Source organism: Artemia franciscana, chromosome 14, assembly GCF_032884065.1.
Source record: "Artemia franciscana chromosome 14, ASM3288406v1, whole genome shotgun sequence".
Taxonomy (NCBI): Eukaryota; Metazoa; Arthropoda; class Branchiopoda; order Anostraca; family Artemiidae; genus Artemia; species Artemia franciscana.
In genome coordinates, this window is record NC_088876.1 from 22,188,205 (window position 1) to 22,207,782 (window position 19,578).

The 19,578-nt window shown below is 34.9% G+C and overlaps 1 long non-coding RNA gene across 5 annotated transcripts in view; it reads left to right on the forward strand.

Moving 5' to 3' along the window:
- Positions 1 to 19,578, forward strand: part of LOC136035455 (uncharacterized) — a 132,582-nt gene that overhangs the window by 60,021 nt on the left and 52,983 nt on the right. The window contains exon 1 of one of the 5 annotated variants that reach the window (XR_010619432.1): positions 16,246 to 16,581. The exons of the other annotated variants lie outside the window; for them this stretch is intronic. This is a non-coding gene — a long non-coding RNA (uncharacterized LOC136035455). Of the gene's footprint in view, positions 1 to 16,245; positions 16,582 to 19,578 lie in introns of those variants that run through there. 5 annotated transcript variants of the gene reach the window in all.

A 19,578-nucleotide genomic window follows, 5' to 3' on the forward strand; every position in this document is an offset into this window, starting at 1 on the left:
CTTTTATATTAATGCTAGATACCTTGCCTCTTCAACATAAATTGTTAGTTTGCAATGTAGTAATTAAGCTTAGAAGCATTTGATGGTTTGAAAGACTGTTTTCGTAGTCCTTAAGGTTAAACAAGATATTTATTAAAAAAATTCCATAAAATAAGCTTTTCAAAGAAAAATAAAGAACTCCATGAAGCTAAAAATGAGAAAAGCAAGAATCAAATAATTACCTAAGTGAATAAGTGAATTGCCAGTGTTAATAGTAAATGAAAACCCCCAAAACAGAATATTTTACAGAAATTCAGAATTAATGAATATCGAAGACCTTAAGTAGTTGTATACTCTTTTTAAATTTTTGTATTTATATGTGTTTTTAGTCTTTCTATAATATGCTATAGCAAATGAAAACATTCTGGTGACGTGAGATGGATGTTCTACTTTATATACTTATTTTTTGTTGATAAATCCTTACAATGTTAAGTCAGATTTTGAACTAAATCAGAAGACGCTCTGTTGAACTAAAATATTGAGCCTTGCTAAACTTTTTGCATCTAGATTGTAAAAAAAGTGTATCTGCAACATCTCAGGAATGGCTAAGGGTATTAAGTTGAAACTATCGGGGATTAGTGGGAGGGATTTTGAACTAAATCAAGTGACACCATATGCATCCGGATATCAAAAGGGTGCCTCTGCAACGTCTCAGGAACGACTAATGGATATTTAGTTTGAATTTTTAGGGAATTTTTAGGAAGCTGTTGAACTAATTCAAAGAACGCTGTGTGTGTTGAGCTTGTCAAAAGAGCGTATCTGCAACATCCCAGAAACACTTAACAGCATATGTAATGTAAATCGGAACTCAAATCTAAACTGAATGAAAAAACCCTTTGTGCATTCAGAATATCAAAATTTGAGCTAAATCCAAAGACAATATGTAAAACCAGACTGTCAAAATGGCGTATCTACGAAGTCTCTGGAACAGCTGAGTTCATTAAGTTGAAAATTCCAAGAATTGTTGAGGGGGTATTTCCAACTAAACCAAAACTCACTATTTTCATCACGATTGTCAAAAGCGCGTATCTGCTATATCTCTGGAATGATGGAGGATATAAACCTGCTGGCTAAGAAACCCAGCTGAAAGTTTGGGCGGAAAGAACGAGTAAATTTAAAAGTTAATTTTGGGGAACCAAGGGGAGTTTATCAATGACTATAAATGTTAGAAGAAAAATATGGCTATATTGATTCTTAATGTTAAATGTTCTTATTCCATGTTGATTTTTTTCAAAATTCCAGGCAAGAAAAATGTTCCAATTAAAGTTTTAGATCCAAGGGAACCTCAACCGGAAACAAGTCTGATTCCACTGATCTTTACAATCTGGATGCAAAAAGTTTAGCAAGGCTCAATATTTTTGTTCAACAGAGCGTCTTCTGATTTAGTTCAAAATCTGACTTAACATTCCCTGAAATATTCAATTTAACACCTTCAGTAATTCCTGATATATTGCAGATAATATACCTGAAAAATCGCAAGTATGTCCTTTCGAAAATCTGGAAGCACCTATGTAGTATCTTTTAATCTAATTCAACAAAGGGCAACATAGCCCGAAAGTTTCAATTTAATGCCGTTAAGTGTTCTTGAGATATTGCAGATACGCTCGTTCACAATCTGGATGCCCACAGTTTCCTTTGATTTACTTCAACAAACCCCTTAACATTCCCTGAAAGTATCAACATAGTAAGCTTAGCTATTCCTGAGATATTGCAGACATGCCCTCTTTACAACATAAATACACATTATGTCTTTTCATTTAATTCAGTTCACTCCTCAACATTCTCTGAAAGCTTCAACATGATTGGCTTCGTTGGTCTGGTGATATTGTAGATATACCATTTTGACAACATGGCTAAGGAGGTATTTTTTTATTTAGTTCAATACTCTGCCCAATCTACCTTGAAAGTTAAGACCTAAAATCGTTAGCGATCCTTTTTATATTATATATACAGCCTTTTGACAACCTGGATAGACATAGTGTCTTTTAATTTTGTTAAACGTGCCTCCTCCTCAACAGTTTCTAAAAGTTTCAACTTGATATCCTTATCCACTAAATCAGTCACCAAAAAAATAAAGACAAATGAAACAAATTTTGCACAGTAATTCTGTCCAATTCCCCCGTGTAAAATTCTCCTCGGAAAATTTCATGCCCGAAAACTTCCCTTCGCATGAAGAATTCTCCCCTTACAAAAATTACCCACAACCCTAAAAAATGTCTATATATATCCTAATAACAAATACTATGTAAAAACAATGGGCAAATTACAGAACTTACAGCCCGTTCCCCAAGGACTGTGGGGGGTCGTGTCATTAGTAGATAGCTAAATATTGGAAGTTTCATCTATGCTGAAGAAAATGGGTATCTCAAAATTTTGACCGGATGACTACTTGGGGGCTAGTAGCCCTTCAATCTTTTTGGTCCTTTAAGAGACACTAGAATATTTAATTTCCGGTTGTGTCAGCCCTCTCGTGATCTTCTAGAACTATTGGTTTAGTACGATCATCCCTGGGGAAAAAAACAACAACAAATAAAAAATAAACCCGAATTCGGGGTGTTTTTTTGGCAAAAATACTTAATTCCTCATTTTTGCAGATATGAGCTTGACACTTCCGCAGTAAAGTCAAACAGTTCGTGGTAACGAACTGTAGTAAGGAGCGACCCGGCTCAATAGCAACCAAAACTCTAAAAAATGGAATTTTTGATACCAACAGCTACGCCAAAATAATTGCATTTTAATGCTGATTTTAAATATATAAGTTTCATCAAGTTTAATCTTACCCATCAAAAGTTACGAGCCTGAGAAAATTTGCGTTATTTAAAAAAATAGGAGGAAACACCCCCTAAAAGTCGTAGAATCTTAACGAAAATCACACCGTTAGATTCAGCGTATCAGAGAACTCTATTGTAGAAGTTTCAAGCTCCTATCTACAAAAATGTGGAATTTTGTATTTTTTACCAGAAGGCAGATCACGGATGCGTGTTTATTTGTTTTTCTGTTTTATTTTTTTTTCCAAGGGTAATCGTATCAACCCAGTGGTCCTAAAATGTTGCGAGACGGCTCATTCTATCGGAAGTGAAAAGTTCTAGAGCCCTTTTTAGTGACAAAAAAATTGGAGGGCACCTAGGCCTCCTCCCACGCTAATCATTTTCCCAAAGTCAACGGATCAAAATTCTGAGATAGCCATTTTATTCAGCGTAGTCGAAAAAAATAACTATGTCTTTGAGGACAACTTACTTCCCCACAGTCCCTGTGGGAGGGGCTACAAGTTACAAACTTTGACCAGGGCTTACATATAGTAATGGTTATTGGGAAGTGTACAGACGTTTTCAGGGGGATTTTTTGGTTGGGGGAGGGGTTGAGAAGAGGGGGTATGTTGAGGGAGCTTTTCATCGAGGAATTTGTCATGGGGGAAGAAAATTTCCATGAAGGTAGCGCAGGATTTTCAAGCATTATTAAAAAAAACAATCAAAAAATAAATATGAAAAAGTTTTTTCAACTGGAAGTAAGGAGCAGCATTAAAACTTAAAAGCAACAGAAATTATAAGGCTTATGAAGGGCTCACCTCCTCCTAATACTTCGCTCTTTACGCTAAAGTATTTTTAGTAATTTCAACTATTTATTCTACGGCTTTTGTGGTTCAGGGGTCATTCTTAATGAATTGGGACAAAATTTGAGCTTTAGTGTAAAAAGCGAGGTACTGACAAGGCGGTGAACCTCATATACGTACTAAAAATTGAAATACAAAAGTTCGTTACGTAAACTAATTTATAAGTTACGTATGTCTTTTAATAATAAAATCATTCGTAAAAAATTAAAAGTTCTAGTTGCCTTTCTAAGTAACCAAAAAATCGGAGTTAACCAAAATTTCGATCAAAACTATGAGAAAGCCATTTAGCAAAAAAAAAGAAAAATATACAAATTTCGTTTTAATTATTCCTCTGCGGAGAGCCAAAATCAAAACATGTATTGATTAAAAAACGTTTAGAAATTAAACAAGAAAAGACAAGTTTTTTTAACCGAAAGTAAGGAGCGACATTAAAAATTAAAACGGAGAGAAATTACTTCGTATATGAAAGGGGCTGCTTCCTCATCAACGCCCCGCTCTTTACGCTAAAGTTTTGTACTGTTTTAAAAAGAAGAGTTGAGAGAAAGAGTCAAACTTTAGCGTAAAGAGCGGGGTGTTGATGAGGAAGCAGCCCGTTTCATATATGAAGTAATTTCTGTTCGTTTTAAGTTTTAATGTCGCTCCTTACTTTAAGCTAAAAAAAACTTGTATTTTTTTTATTTAATTCTCTCATACGCTTATATTTTTTTCGTAGCTCGTAGTTTTCACTGAGTAACATTAAAGTTAATGAATATTTATATTTGAAATAAGCATAACATGTCAATTCTTTTTATATAACTTTTGTTGTAAAAGCTCAGTTTTATACAGTTTCGGTTACTTTTGGGCAAGTCCCTCCTTACCTACAGTTCATAACTACAAACTTATTTACATTTGTTTTACATTTTTTTGAACCCAAATAACACTGTAGTAATTCCTTAAAAATAAAATTAGTATTACTGTCACTATACTATATTGCAAATTATAGATCTTTCATTTCATCTCGAGCTACTATTGTGCAATTTTCTTTCGTTGTTGCCGTCCCATTCCGATTTTTCAGAAAGGGATTCTTTTAAAGAAAAAAGGAACGTTAAAATTCAGATTATTTTCAGGGTCTACAAACAAACCCGATAATATACTATTAGCGCTGAGGACGTCTAAACAATTCATCAAACTTAAAGGCATGAGATAAGGCCCTCCCCCCTTCACTCCTTTCAGGATCTATCTCAAATAGCTCTCCTAAGTAGTGTTTTACTTTCATTATAGTTTAATTAGGAAGTAAGATTTTTAAAGACTCGCTTCAATTGCCGCTATCGAACCTATTTAGGGACTTGACAAATATAGCAGAAGCATTACCTTATTCGCTTTTGTCTTCTGTTTTGCACAGAGAATTTCCAGAATTGAGTCTTAGATATTTGCCCAGCCGGTATTGTTCGTCAGCAATGTTCGGTTGCACCAAAATCTAATTACAGTGATTATTTTTTCCGTAACAAGGTATGTCATTATTGACGCGGGGATCAAATGGGTTGCAAGAAGGTTGAAAAAAAGCTATAAAACAATTTCGTCAAACAATTCAGGTTCGAAATTTACTCACTTGAGCTAAACAATAATGACCTGTCAAGCACATTGAAATGGTAAATTATCTCTCGACGTAAAAAAATGTAGCTCTTTATAATGATAGTTGGTTTGGGTTGTAGCCTTTTGATGTCTGTGTTTGTAGCAAACAATATTGGTAAGGAAGCAGGATTGGTTCATTAGTAGTAGTAATAATGACAAGAACATGTAGTATTGCGCAAGAGGTAAAAGTTGAGTGTCATTTTGTTCTGAAGATTACATCATAAATGCTCTACACTTAGGCATTGCAGGGAATCTTCCAGACAAGGGAACTGATAAGCTGATTATACTTGTAAAAAAAATTGACTACCGGTTTATCAACTGTTTCAGGTTCTTTGGCTTATACTGTTTGCCATTTTTGCTTATTAAAACTTGTTACTGAGTAAGCTATACAAACCGACACATTAACTATAATTTAATTGCAAAACTCGATCTAGGAATTTGGGAAAATCCATCTTGAAGAATGTTGGATATTTTATTCACTTAAATTGATAATCTGAATGAAAGAAAAGAATTAATGAAAATAGATAGAGAAACAAACTAATTTTTATAAAAGGAAAGAGAGATACTGAATCCTAAGACCAAATTATTCTTTATCTGAGTAGCCCCCGCCTACCTCAACTTCCAGCTCAGTACGCTAAAGTTTTAGTAGCGTTTCACTGATAACCTCTTTGATTAAAACAAATATGCCAACCAATACTTGAAAGCATCTTGCTTACCAATTGCCTTTTATAGTATTTGAAATGAAATGTTTATTGTTAAACGCCAAGCGCTTCAATTAGCCCCTCTCCCAATCTTAAGACTTCGTGAAAGGTATTTTACACCCTTGCTCTTGAGTGAGAGTATTCGTTCTGAAAAAAGGGGTGGGGAAGAAGTCAAACTTTAGCACAAAGAGCGGGCAAAAACTATTGTTTCAACAATAACAGGGAAGTTTTCATCCCTTCAGCTACCATACTGCACGGTTCATCCTGTATTCATTCCTATATAGGCTACATGTATTCTTCCAAATGATGGGAGGCCCGAAACAGATATTCAACTTAGTCTATATTTATACAACTGTTCATCCAATCCATCTGATGCCCCTCTCAGTAGGAAACTAAAGACTCGGACACTTTTTGACGTTTTTAACAATGCTTTTTAACGCTTTCTGATGCCCTATGTGTCTCTCCTCTCCATAAAACATCTTCTAGCCCCCTCCCCCCTAATAGCTCGTATTGACCTATGTGATGCTCTATAACCGTGCGTAATAATGGTAAAATTGTCATGTGTGGCATGTAAGTTTAAGGATGACTTTTATACCATGCGCCAGTATGGCCTATATAAGTACCCTTTCAAAAATCTCAACAATTTTTGGTGAATGGAATGTTTGCTCTGCACGGGCCAAAATTGCTGTTTTGTATTTGTGTAGATCGTCACTTTGGAGTTTTCATAGATTATGAATTTCATTCAATTACTGGCACCAAGACCACACCTCTATCAAGCAGTTCGTGGTAACGAACTATAGTAAGGAGCGACACGGCTCAATAGTCACCAAAACTCTAAAAAATGGAATTTTGATACCAATAGTTACATCAGAAGAATTGCATTTTAATGCTGATTTTAAATGTATAAGTTTCATCCAGATTAGTCTTACCCATCAAAAGTTACGAGCCTGAGAAAATATACCTAACTTTAGAAAATAGGGGGAAAAACCCCCCTAAAGGTCATACAATCTTAACAAAAATCACACCATCAGATTCAGCGTATCAGAAAACCTTATTATAGAACTTTCAAGATCCTATCTACAAAAACGTGGAACTTCGCATTTTTTGCGAGAAGACAAATAACGGATGCGTGTTTATTTGTTTTTTTTTGTTTTTTTTTGTTTTTTTTCCATGGGTGATCGTATCGACTCAGTGGTCCTGGAATGTCGTGAGAGGGCTCATTCTAACGGAAGTCAAAAGCTATATTGCCCTTTTTAGTGACAAAAAAATTGGAGGGCACTTAGGCCCCCTCCCACGCTCATTTTTTTCCCAAATTCACTGAATCAAAATTCTGAGATAGCCATTTTATTCACCATAGTCGAAAAACCCAGTAACTATGTCTTTGGAGACGACTTACTCCCCCGCAGTCCCCGTGGGAGGGGCTGCAAGTTATAAACTTTGACTTGTGTTTACATATAGTAATGGTTACTGGGAAGTGTACAGTCGTTTTCAGATGGATTTTTTTGGTTTAGGGGGAGTTTTAAGGGGGGAGGGTTCCATTGGAGGATATTTCCATGGAGGAACTTCTCATGGGGGGAGAGAATTTCAATTAAGGGAGCACAGGATTTTCTAGCATTATTTGAAAAAACAATGAAAAATAAATATGAAAAGATTTTTCTACTGAATTCAAGAAGCAGCATTAAAACTTGAAACGAACAAAAATGAGGGATTTACCTCCTTGTATAACCTCATTCTTTGCGCTAAAATATTTTTAGTAATTAAAACTATTTTTTCTACGGTCTTTGTGATTCAGAGGTCATTCTTAAGGAATTGGGACAAAATTTAAGCTTTAGTGTAAAGAGCGAGGTATCGACGAGGGGTGAGCCCCCTCATATGCGCAATAAAAACATGCGAATATAGAAGTTCGTTACGTAAGTTAATTCGTAAGTTATGTTAATAATTGCCCTGCAATCATCTTGGTCACATAAGAGGGATACAAGAACTTTCTATTTCCGATTAAACGAGCCCTCTCCTGATCTTTTCAGGGGATTTAAAACCCATCCTATATGTAAACGATGGACGTATTACGTAATGTGTAGCTCTTACCGAAGTAGCTGAGGGATGGGGCTTAAATATTTAGTCTTAAGATTATTTTGAACAAAAATTGCTATCAACGAATTTTTATCTTGTATCTACTTGAAAGGGCAGCTAAAAAGAGCATTGTAAGTGGAATGACTGAAATCTGATCGCTTTTGGGACATAATTAAACAAAAAAACAAACAAGTTTTTAAATGAAAGTAAGGAGCGACATTAAAACTAAAACGAACGGAAATTACTCCGTATATGAAAGAGGCTGTTCCCTCCTGAACACCCCGCTCTTTACGCTAAAGTTTGACTCTTTCTCTCAACTCTACTTTTTAAAACAGGAAAAAACTTTAGCGTAAAGAGCGGGGTGTTGAGGAGGGAACAGCCCCTTTCATATACGGAGTAATTTCTGTTCGTTTTAAGTTTTAATGTCGCTCTTCACTTTCATTTAAAAGACTTGTTTTTTGTTTTTTTAGTTTCTGAACGTAACGAACTTCTATATTAGTATGTTTTTATTACGTATATGAGGGGGTTCTCCCCCTCGTCAATATCTTGTTCTTTACACTAAAGCTTAAATTTTGTCCCAATTCCTTAAGAATGACCCCTGAATCACAAGGCCGTAGAATAAATAGTTGAAATTACTAAAAATACTTTAGCGCAAAGAGCGAGGTATTAGGAGGAGGTGAACCCCTCACATGCGTAATAATTTCTGTTCGTTTTAAGTTTTAATGCTGCTCCTTACTTTCAGTTGAAAAAAACTTTTACATATTTATTTTCTCATTTTTTTTAATAATGCTAGAACATGCCGCGCCCCCTTCATGGGAATCTTTTCCCCCCAAGGCAAATTCCTCCATGGAAAATTTCCCCCACATAACTCCCTCTTCTCAACCCCTCTTCCCAACCAAAAAATCTCCCTGAAAACGTCCGTACATTTCCCAATAACCATTACTGTATGTAAACACTGGTCAAAGTTTGTAACTTGCAGCTCCTCCCATGGGGACTGTGGGAGAATAAGTCGTCCCCAAAGACATAGTTATAAGGTTTTTCGACTATGCTGAATAAAATGGCTATCTCAGAATTGTGATCAGACGTCATTCGGAAAAAATGAGCGTGTGAAGGGGCCTAAATGCCCTCTAATTTTTTTGGGCACTAGGAAAAAGGCACTAGAAAAAAAGGAACTAGAACTTTTCATTTCCGTTCGAATTAGCCCTCTTGCAAAATTCTAGGACCACTGGGTCGATACGATCACCCCTGGGGAAAAATAAATAAACACGCATCTGTGATTTGTCTTCTGGCAAAAAATACAATATTCCACATTTTTGTAGATAGGAGCTTGGAACTTCTGCAATAGGGTTTTCTGATACCCTGAATCTGATGGTGTGATTTTCGTTATATCCTATGACTTTTACGGGGTGTTTTCCCCTATTTTCTAAAATAGGGCAAATTTTCTCAGGCTCGCAACTTTTAATGGGTAAGACTAAACTTGATGAAACTTATATGTTTAAAATCAGCATTAAAATGTTCAAACAGTTCGTGGTAACGAACTGTAGTAAGGAGCGACCCGGCTCAATAGTAACCGAAATTCTAAAAAATGGAATTTTGATACCAATAGTTACATCAAAAGAATCGCATTTTAATACTGATTTTAAATATATAAGTTTCATCAAGATCGGTTATACCCATCAAAAATCACACCATCAGATTCAGCGTATCAGAGAACCTTATTGTAGAAGTTTCAAGCTCCTATCTACGAAAATGTGGAATTTCGCATTTTTTGCCAGAAGACAGATCACGCATGCGTGTTTATTTGTTTTTTTTTTTTTTTTTTGTTGTTGTTTGTTTTCCCCAGGGGTGATCGTATCGACTGGGTGCTCCTAGAATGTCGCAAGAGGGCCCATTCTAACGGAAATTAAAAGTTCTAATGCCCTTTTAAAGTGACCAAAAAATTGGAGGGCATCTAGGCCCCCTCCTATGCTTATTTTCCCCAAAAGTCACCGAATCAAAATTCTAAGATAGCCATTTTTTCACCATAGTCTACAAAACTTAATAACCATGTCTTTAGGGATGACTTACTCCCCCGCGGTCCCCGTGGGAGGGGCTGCAAGTTACAAACTTTGACCAGTGTTTACATGTAGTAATGGTTACTGGGCAGTGTAAGGACGTTTTCAGGGATATTTTTTTGTTTAGGGGGAGATTTGAGGAGGGGTTAAGTGGGAGGATATTTCCATAGAGAAAATTCTCATGGGGGAAGAGAATTTAAATGAAGGGGGCGCAGGATTTTCTAGCATTATTTGAAAAAATAATGAAAAAATAAATATGAAAAGTTTTTCTACTGAAAGTAAGGGGCAGCATTAAAACTTAAAAGGAACAAAATTACGCATATAAGGAGCTTACTTCCTCGTTATACCTCACTCTTTACGCTAAGGTATTTTTAGTAATTTCAACTATTTATTCTACGGCCTTTGTAATTTGGAGCTCATTCTTAAGAAATTGGGACAAAATTTAAGCTTTAGGGGAAAGAGCAAGGTATCGACGAGGGTTAGACCTCCTCATACACGCAATTAAAACATACGAATATAGAAGTTCGTTACGTAAATTAATTTGTAAGTTACGTATATTTTTTACCAATGAAAACGTTTGTAAAAAATTAAAAGTTGTAGTTGCTTTTTTAAGTAATCAAAAAATTGGAGGGCGACTAGGCCTCCTGGCTCGCTCCTTTTTTCTCAAAAATCTTATGATTAATTGCAATTAACTAATATGCAAATTTCGTTTTAATTATTTATGTGCGGAGAGCCAACCTGAAATTAAATAAAAAAACAAGTTTTTTTTTAAATGAAAGTAAGGAGCAACATTAAAACTTAAAACGAACAGAAATTACTCCGTATATGAAAGGGGCTTTTCCTCCTCAACGCCCCGCTCTTTACGCTAAAGTTTCTTACTGTCTTAAAAGTACAGTTAAGAGAAAGAGTCAAACTATAGCGTAAAGAGCGAGGCGTTGAAGAGGAAAAGCCCCTTTCGTATACGGAGTAATTTCTGTTCGTTTTAAGTTTTAATATCGCTCGTTACTTTCAGTTAAAAAACATGTTTTTTTTTTTTATTTAATTGCAGATAAGATAATGTTACTCCTTACTTTCATTTAAAAAAACTTTTTTTTTATTTAATTTGAAAAAGGAACTATAAATCTCAACTTCCAACTGAGTGAATTTTGCAGGTTATATAGTGGAATTGTGCAACGTATATAGACAGACATCCTACTCAATTGCCAATTGGTAAAGAACACTATGAATTCAAGTATAGGCTATACACTATCTTCTTTTATGCTGAAATGAATTGCGAACCTGATGTTGTTCGGAATTAATCTAAAAAAAGAAAGTTTTTGCAATAGGGGTTTTACAAAGAAAAGTAAAATGCAACAGTGAACTAAAGATAAGCAGAAATAAAGTCAAATTATATACCAAGCATAAAGCAACCATAGATCACTATCAATAGATAAATAAAACCCAACAGGAACAGAAATTTAAATAAATAGCCAAGTTAAACATAAAACTAGCAGATACTGCCACAAAGAAAAGAAGACAATCCCCCGTATCTTCTAAGACTAGAATATGATTTGCACTTCACTAAAAATATACACTTTAAGCACATTTTCTTTTATAACTTGAACATTCAAAAGTTTTCGAAATTTTTAGCAATAAAAGTAAATAGATAGTGTTTGTTTTTAAAGTTTGATTGTTTGTCCAAATTTTGTAAGAACGACTCCTGGAACACAAGGGCAGTTTAATTAGAATAGGAAGTTCTTAAAAGTGCTAGAAACTTTAGGGTGAAGAGCAAGGTACTGAGGAAGGGGGCAACCCATTCATACGCAAAATAATTTCTGGCAATTATTTGTCAGAGTGATCCCGCTCACAAGTTACGCTGTGTAAAACTTGAGAAAAATAGGTTTCATCTGTCTGTATTAAGAGACAATTTGCTTACGCTCAGTGGAAAACAAGGGGCGGGTAACAGAATACATTAGCTAGAAAACAATTCTTATTTTATAATACATAGAATAATTGTTGCTAACATATGTTGCATGTAGACCCGCTATACTTTACCTTCCCCCCCCCCCCTATTGGTCATATATATATATCCCAAATTTGTTTCTAAAGTATAATATTTTCATTATGTTTTGGCATATTTAACAAGATTAACCTAACTTCACTTTTTGAGTGGGATCGAGGTCTTCAGCACCTCGCTCTTTACGCTAAAGTTCTTAGGTTTGTTAAAAAAAAGTTTCTTGTTGTTATAGTTAAACGAACATAAGGTTTCAGGCGTCGTTCTTAAAGAATTGAGAGAGAATTCAAGCTTTAGCGTAAATATCGAGATGTTGAGCAGGAGCAACCCCCTAATACACGTAATAATTTCTGTTCACTTTAAGTTTTAATGTTGCTCCTTACTTTCAGTTGAATTTTTTTTTATTTATTTTAAGTCAGAGGCAATCCTAGAGTGTTTTCTGTAGTAAAGAGGCATTAGGTTTCAATGAATAAATATTTAATTATCTATTTATTTTTTTCCTGAGGTACTTTATATGGAAGGAGTGGTCGTTTAAACTCCGAAGGGACTTGCTCGATTGCAAATTATAAGTTCTAGCACCTTTTTACACAGTCAAAGTGATTGGGGGGCAACGAGTCACCTGCCATACTTTTTTTCCCTCAAACGCATCAGATCAAAATTTTGGAATAGGTATTTTGTTCAAAATAGCCCAAACGTCAAATAAACATGCCCCTGGGTTTGACAATCCCCTTTCCAGCCCCAGGCAAGGGTTTTAAGCTATGTAGCCTGTTAGTTGTTAAGGTATAAGATATTTATGAGATAGTGTTCAAATAAACTTTGGAGGGGGCTCATTCAGCTGGAAGTAAAAAATTCTACTGACCTTTTTTTAAGATCTGGCCTGCCCTTCAACCAGTTGCTACCAAATGAGCTGTTACTTAAAAAATTTTCTTATTCTAGTTAAACGGTCCTTATGTTTCAGCAGTCGTTTTAAAAAAAATTAAAAAAGAAGAATTTCTTTAATAAAATTAGTATTAAGAACTTGTTCAATAAATCTTGTTTAAAATTCTATTTACATTTGAATATTTAAACTCACAAGCGGAAAACCTAAAAGCGAGAAGCTACCAACCAATTTACAGTTATTGGTACATACACAATCCAGCAATAAATTGTCTGTTTTTTGGACTGACTGTCCACATCATATTTTGGTTAATAGTTTGGTATTGGTATTTGGTATTTGGTTATTTTGTAGTCTGGGCATGATTTGAGGAATGATCAGAAGCTAAATTAAAAATAACTTTTTTCAACTGAAAGTAAGGAGTAACATTAAAATTTAAAACGAGCTGAATTCACTACGTATATAAGGGGGGCAACCCCCCTCTTCAACACCTCATTCTTTATGCTAAAGTTGAACTTTTTAGGCTAAATCATAGGCAGTGAAATAGCACTGAATAAGCAAAGAGCGATGTATGCGCAATCTATTATTATTTTTTTTAGACCAGGGCACTTGTATTGAAGGGATTGTCATAGAAACTTCGATAGGGGCTCATTCAATTAAAAATAGAGAAGTTCTAGTGCCTTTTTTAGTTTTTAATTTTCAAATTTTGAAAAGTTTGAATTTTCAAAAGTTCTTTTTAACTTTTAATTTTTCATTTTTTAATTTTTAATTTTCTTTTAATTTTTAAAAGTGATTAGAAAACAACTAGCCCCCTCCCCCTCACTCCAATGATTTACCCACACACCCAATCAAAGTTTTGAAATAGCTATTTTTTCAGCATAATTACGGTCCATTTATTATTTCTTTGTGGATAACAATCCCTCCCCCGACAATTCTCAGGGCAAGGACTGTAAGTTATACTAGTTGCCTATTATTAACATTACGGTTTTTTTGGGAAGGAGCGGGTGTATAAGCCTTGGAGAGGGCTCATTCGATTGAAAACCAGAAAATGTAGTGCCCCTTTTAAGATTCAAAATTGATTAGAGGGCACCTACACCCCCCCCTCATGTCCTCTTTTCCCAAATGCATCACAACTCTTTTAACCTCTTTTTAACACTAAATCGGCTCAGGCTATGAGTCTGTGAAAATAGGTTTTTATAATATTACTTGCAAACCTGGGGCAAATCCTAAACAACACATTCTTAAAGCCACCAGCATGTCCAGGTTACTACTACTGCCACAATTGACAACCCTTGCAACACCACGCCGCCTGAGTCCATTAAAGCTACACATACTCCTCCCTCCCAATCTATTCAAAGCCTAGCTTATTACATCCTCCAAAGTAAGCTCCCATTTTCTTTAAATCCTTCCTCTGACCTACTCTAAACCAATTTGGGGATCTCCTGCCTTTCGTTTGTCGCTAGATGGCTGACTGACAAGTACCATATTTGGCAATCTGGCATCCTCCCTTCACTGAACGTGTCCTAGCGATCTTGACCTTTCTCTTATTATAGCTCTACAAAGTGGGGTCGAAGCACCTTTTTCTTTCAGCCTACGATTTGAAGCATGGTAAGTCAGACGAGTGCCTAAAAGAATCCGTAGACAATTCCTCTGGAAATGATCTAAGAAATCCCCCTCGGTCTTTCGGAGCATCAACATTTCAGAAGCATACTTGATCACTGTAGCTTCTAGTAGTCTGATTTTGGTTCGCAAACTTATCTTCCCATTCTTGCAAACTTTATCCAACCATAAGAAAACGCCCTAGGCCTTGGCTTTTCTACTTCTAAATCTTCACTGCACCCATCGAGTTATTTATGTGCTATTTACAAGTTATTTACGAGACAAAGGAGTTAGTTACGAGTTATTTTTACCTAAGTAAGTGAAACTGTCCATTAGATCGATATTCTCGGTACCCAACATTCTTCGCCTTTTCTTACTCCCAGTCTAAGCGAGTCTTCTAGTCTTCTAGTCTTCTTGACATTAAGATTCGAGTCTTTTCTTCGACCCTAAACTCTCAGAGCCTCCAAAAAAATCATTCACTTTGCAAACATTTTTAATCTAAGACACTCAAATCATCGTTATAATCGATAGATATTCATATTAATGGACAATTCAGATAGCTAGGACACAAAGTTACATTTACACTCAGAACTGTAACAAGAAAATTAAAGACAATTGAAAAGTATTTCTTGAAAGCATTTGCGACGGACACGATTGTCATATTTGGATTCTTGATGAAACTCTATCTTGATGATACTAAGGGTAAGTTGTTTCTTAGCTATCTGAATTGTCCGTTGATATAAGTACCTGCCCTATAATCCAAGTCTGTGAGAGTTTTTCTTTCCCATTTGATTCCACGGTGTTCCATGGCCTTGGTCGGACAAACTCCATCAAAATTATCCATAAAATAGCGACGAAGACCACACTGCCTTTCCATAACAAACAAATACAACGTAGAAACAATAGGGAAAGTTTTTTCAAGACAATGGAAATTATTTATGTAGATATTTCGGCCCTATGTCCAAGGGCCGTCTTCAGCACAATACAATACTATATATATATATAAAAGAACTTACATCAAATTGTGAGAATTAAAACTGAATATAAAAACACTTATTAAAACAATTTTTTTTAAAAATATAGCCCTAGCATCCTTACTTCAGCGAAGTTCAACCAGGACTGGCGAAAAGAATGAAATGAAGAAATATAAACTCATTCAAACTAAAGAGAATAAAATGATTAGATGCAATTTCTTAAAGCTAATCTTGCTTGTTTAGCAGCCTGTCTCAAAGGCCTTTTCGTAGTTGGTTCAGTACTATTATAAATTGGTTTAGTAAAATATTTTGTTAGATCATTTTTAATTAAATTTGAGTATAAAGAATTTAGTGAGTATTCTCCCAAGTCCCTGTTCAAAGAAATATTTTTATTTATTTTGAGATTAATTTCAATTGATTCTCGAACCACCTGTTTTATTCCCAAATCATTACTAATGAGTGAAGAGTTTTCAAAAAGTATCATGTGGGACGGATTATTAAATATATGCCAACCTAGAGCAGAATCAAAGGAATTGTTGGAACCATTTGAAATTAAGGCCTTGTCTATTGTCTTGTCTTGTCTTGTCTTGTCTTGTCTATTGTCTCCGTCCCACATGATACTTTTTGAAAACTCTTCACTCATTAGTAATGATTTGGGAATAAAACAGGTGGTTCGAGAATCAATTGAAATTAATCTCAAAATAAATAAAAATATTTCTTTGAACAGGGACTTGGGAGAATACTCACTAAATTCTTTATACTCAAATTTAATTAAAAATGATCTAACAAAATATTTTACTAAACCAATTTATAATAGTACTGAACCAACTACGAAAAGGCCTTTGAGACAGGCTGCTAAACAAGCAAGATTAGCTTTAAGAAATTGCATCTAATCATTTTATTCTCTTTAGTTTGAATGAGTTTATATTTCTTCATTTCATTCTTTTCGCCAGTCCTGGTTGAACTTCGCTGAAGTAAGGATGCTAGGGCTATATTTTAAAAAAAAATTGTTTTAATAAGTGTTTTTATATTCAGTTTTAATTCTCACAATTTGATGTAAGTTCTTTTATATATATATATAGTATTGTATTGTGCTGAAGACGGCCCTTGGACATAGGGCCGAAATATCTACATAAATAATTTCCATTGTCTTGAAAAAACTTTCCCTATTGTTTCTACGTTGTATTTGTTTGTTAAAATTATCCATAGAAGTGGCAATGAAACCGAACCTGGATTCACTCTTGATTCAATGTGAAAACAGCTTCTAACTTAACTTTTCTACCTAACTGTAGCAGTGTCTCGTACATAGCACTAATTCTCTTTAATGTATTTATTTTGTATACCCTGTAAAGACACGATCTTAACTCGTTTATTGGTTAAAGACGATCAATATGATGATTATATTCTCTATTTACGTCTAATTTCTGTTTAACTAAAACAAAATAAAATTTTGGGTATAATGTTCAATGAAACAGTGGAAAAAATAATAAAAAAAATGGTTTTCATAATTTTTTTACTGTCTTGTTGAAACATTATAGCCTACCCATTTTTCTATATTTTCATTTTGTTTTAATTTAAAAGGAAAGACAGTATGTTCTAAAAATTGTCTGTTATTGTAATTATTTGTATCTGAGTGAAAACTAACAATGAGTAACAACTGCATGTCTATATTTATTTGTCTTTCGCCTGTTTCAAAATTTTCATTCATTGTTTTAATTACCAGCTCCAGGAATGAGATTATGGCTGTTCTACGTTATTTGCCTCATTTCAAACAGTTCGTGGTAGCCAACTGTGAGTAAGTAGCGACCCGGCTCAACAGTAACTGAAACTCTAAAAATGGCGGTTTGATACCAATAGGTATATCAAAAGAATTGGCTTATTTTGCTGATTTTAAATATATAAGTTTCATTAAGTTTAGTCTTGCCGATTTCTTGCCTGAGAAAATTTACCTGATTTCCGAAAGAAGCGGGAAACATCCTCTAAAAATATTGCTATCTTAATGAAAATCACGCCGTCCTATTCAACAAATCAGAAAACCCTACCGTAGTGGTTTAATGCTCCTCAGCAAAAATGTGGAGTTTTGTATGTTTTGTCACAAGTAAGATCACTGCGTGTATATTGTTTTACTTTTTTGTTTGTTCTTCCCAGGGATGATCATGTCAACCCAGTAGTCCAAGAATATCGGTAGAAGGCTCATTTGAACGGAAATAAAAAGTTTTAGTGCACTTTTTGGGTGACCAAAAATATTGGAGGGCAACTTGGCCCCCTCACCTCCGCCGTTTTCCTAAAGTCCTACGATCAAAATTTTGAGATTGCCATTTTGCTTTTCATAGTTGAAAGGCCCAATAACTAGGTTTTTGGATACAAAATGACCCTCACAGCCTCAGGGGAAAGGTCTTTAAGTCATAAAAATTTCCCATTTTTTACACTTAGTGTGGGTATTGTGAAGTATGTATACTTTTTCGGGTGGGGCACGAATTTTTTGCTGGGGGGGGGGGTTCCAAGGTGGAACTTTCCATGGGAAGGGAAGTTTCCAGGTGTTGAACTTGTCAGGTCTACTTAAACATTGGGGATTTTCGCCAAATTTCCTATGCAAAATTCTGTCCTGCTTTCTCTTTTGCGTGTCAATTTTAAGCGTGGAGTTTTTAAGGGTAATTGTCCGGAGAAAATTTTCACCAGGATTGAATTGTATAGAGGATTTTTCTGTCGGGAGGGGGATTTTCCGGGGATATGGGGCCAGATTCCTTGGCATTACTTAAAAACAATCAGACATTAAATTGAAAAAAAAACTAATTTTTTCAACCGAAAGTAAAAAGCAACATTAAAACTTGAAACGAAGAGAATTTTTTACATGTATAGAAGAAATTGCCTCCTTCTCAACACTTCGCTCTTTATTCTAAAGTTCAAACTTTGTCCCAATTTTTAAAAACGACTCCTGTTACACAAGGGTCGCTTAATTAGAACAATAGGAAGCTTTTTTTAAAAGAACTAATGGATTTAGTATAAATAGCGAGGTGCTGAGGAGGGGACAATCTCCTTCATACACGTAATAATTTCTGTTCGTTTTATGTTTAAATGTTGCTCATTACTTTCAGTTGAAAATAGTTTTTTTTTATTTAATTCTATTTGAATCAAACGCTCATCAGTACGTGTTATGTCTGTGAAAAACAGCCGACATGCACCAACATGTTATTCATATGACCTGGTAAAGTTTAAATATATACAAGCCCCTTAGAAAATGATATTTTCGACATCTTCCTTGTATCACCAATGTATACATCAAAATCCTCAAATAATTATCACAAAATAAAGAGAAAAAGTAGAGTTGTCTTGAAGAAATTTTGAGAGAAAAATAAATAATCACTACAAATCCTTGAAAATTGCTTCCTTCTCTAGTTAAAAAAATTAAAAGAAAAAAGCTTTTGAAAAAAGCTTCCACCTCTAATTAAACAACACCTATGTTTCACTAGCCATTTTTAAAAATTGGGAAAAATATTCAAACTTTAGCGTAAAGAGCAAGGTATTGACGAGGGGGGCACCTCTCATATACGGAATAGTTTCTGTTTGTTTTCAGTTTTAAAGTTACTCCTTACTTTCAGTTAAACAGACCTGGTTTTTGTTTAATTTCTTTTTTTTCAAATTATTCGGGTAACCTTCTAATAACCTTCTCTCAATTATTCGGTATAACCTTCTCTCAGGAAACTCCTCCGTGAATTTCATCCAATATAAAGTGCATCCCCCCATAAAGTTCCCTCCAGAGAGTTCCATCTTTTCTGAAAATCCTCTCTCCCCGTAAAGTTTCCTGCGGATGATTGAGCCTGAAAAATTGTCCGTAGCAAACTTTCGTTTAAAAAAGACTTCTCTGTTCGGTATCTCGATCACTCCGGAAATGCCCTCTTCCGTAAAAATTTTTTAGGTAATCAACACGCGGAAAATTGCCCCTGGATAATTCCCCCAGAACATCTCCACATGCAAAATTGAGTTGGCAAAGATAATGTAAGACAATTAAAAAGAATTTCACATAGAAATTCTGTCAAATCCCCCAGTGTAAAA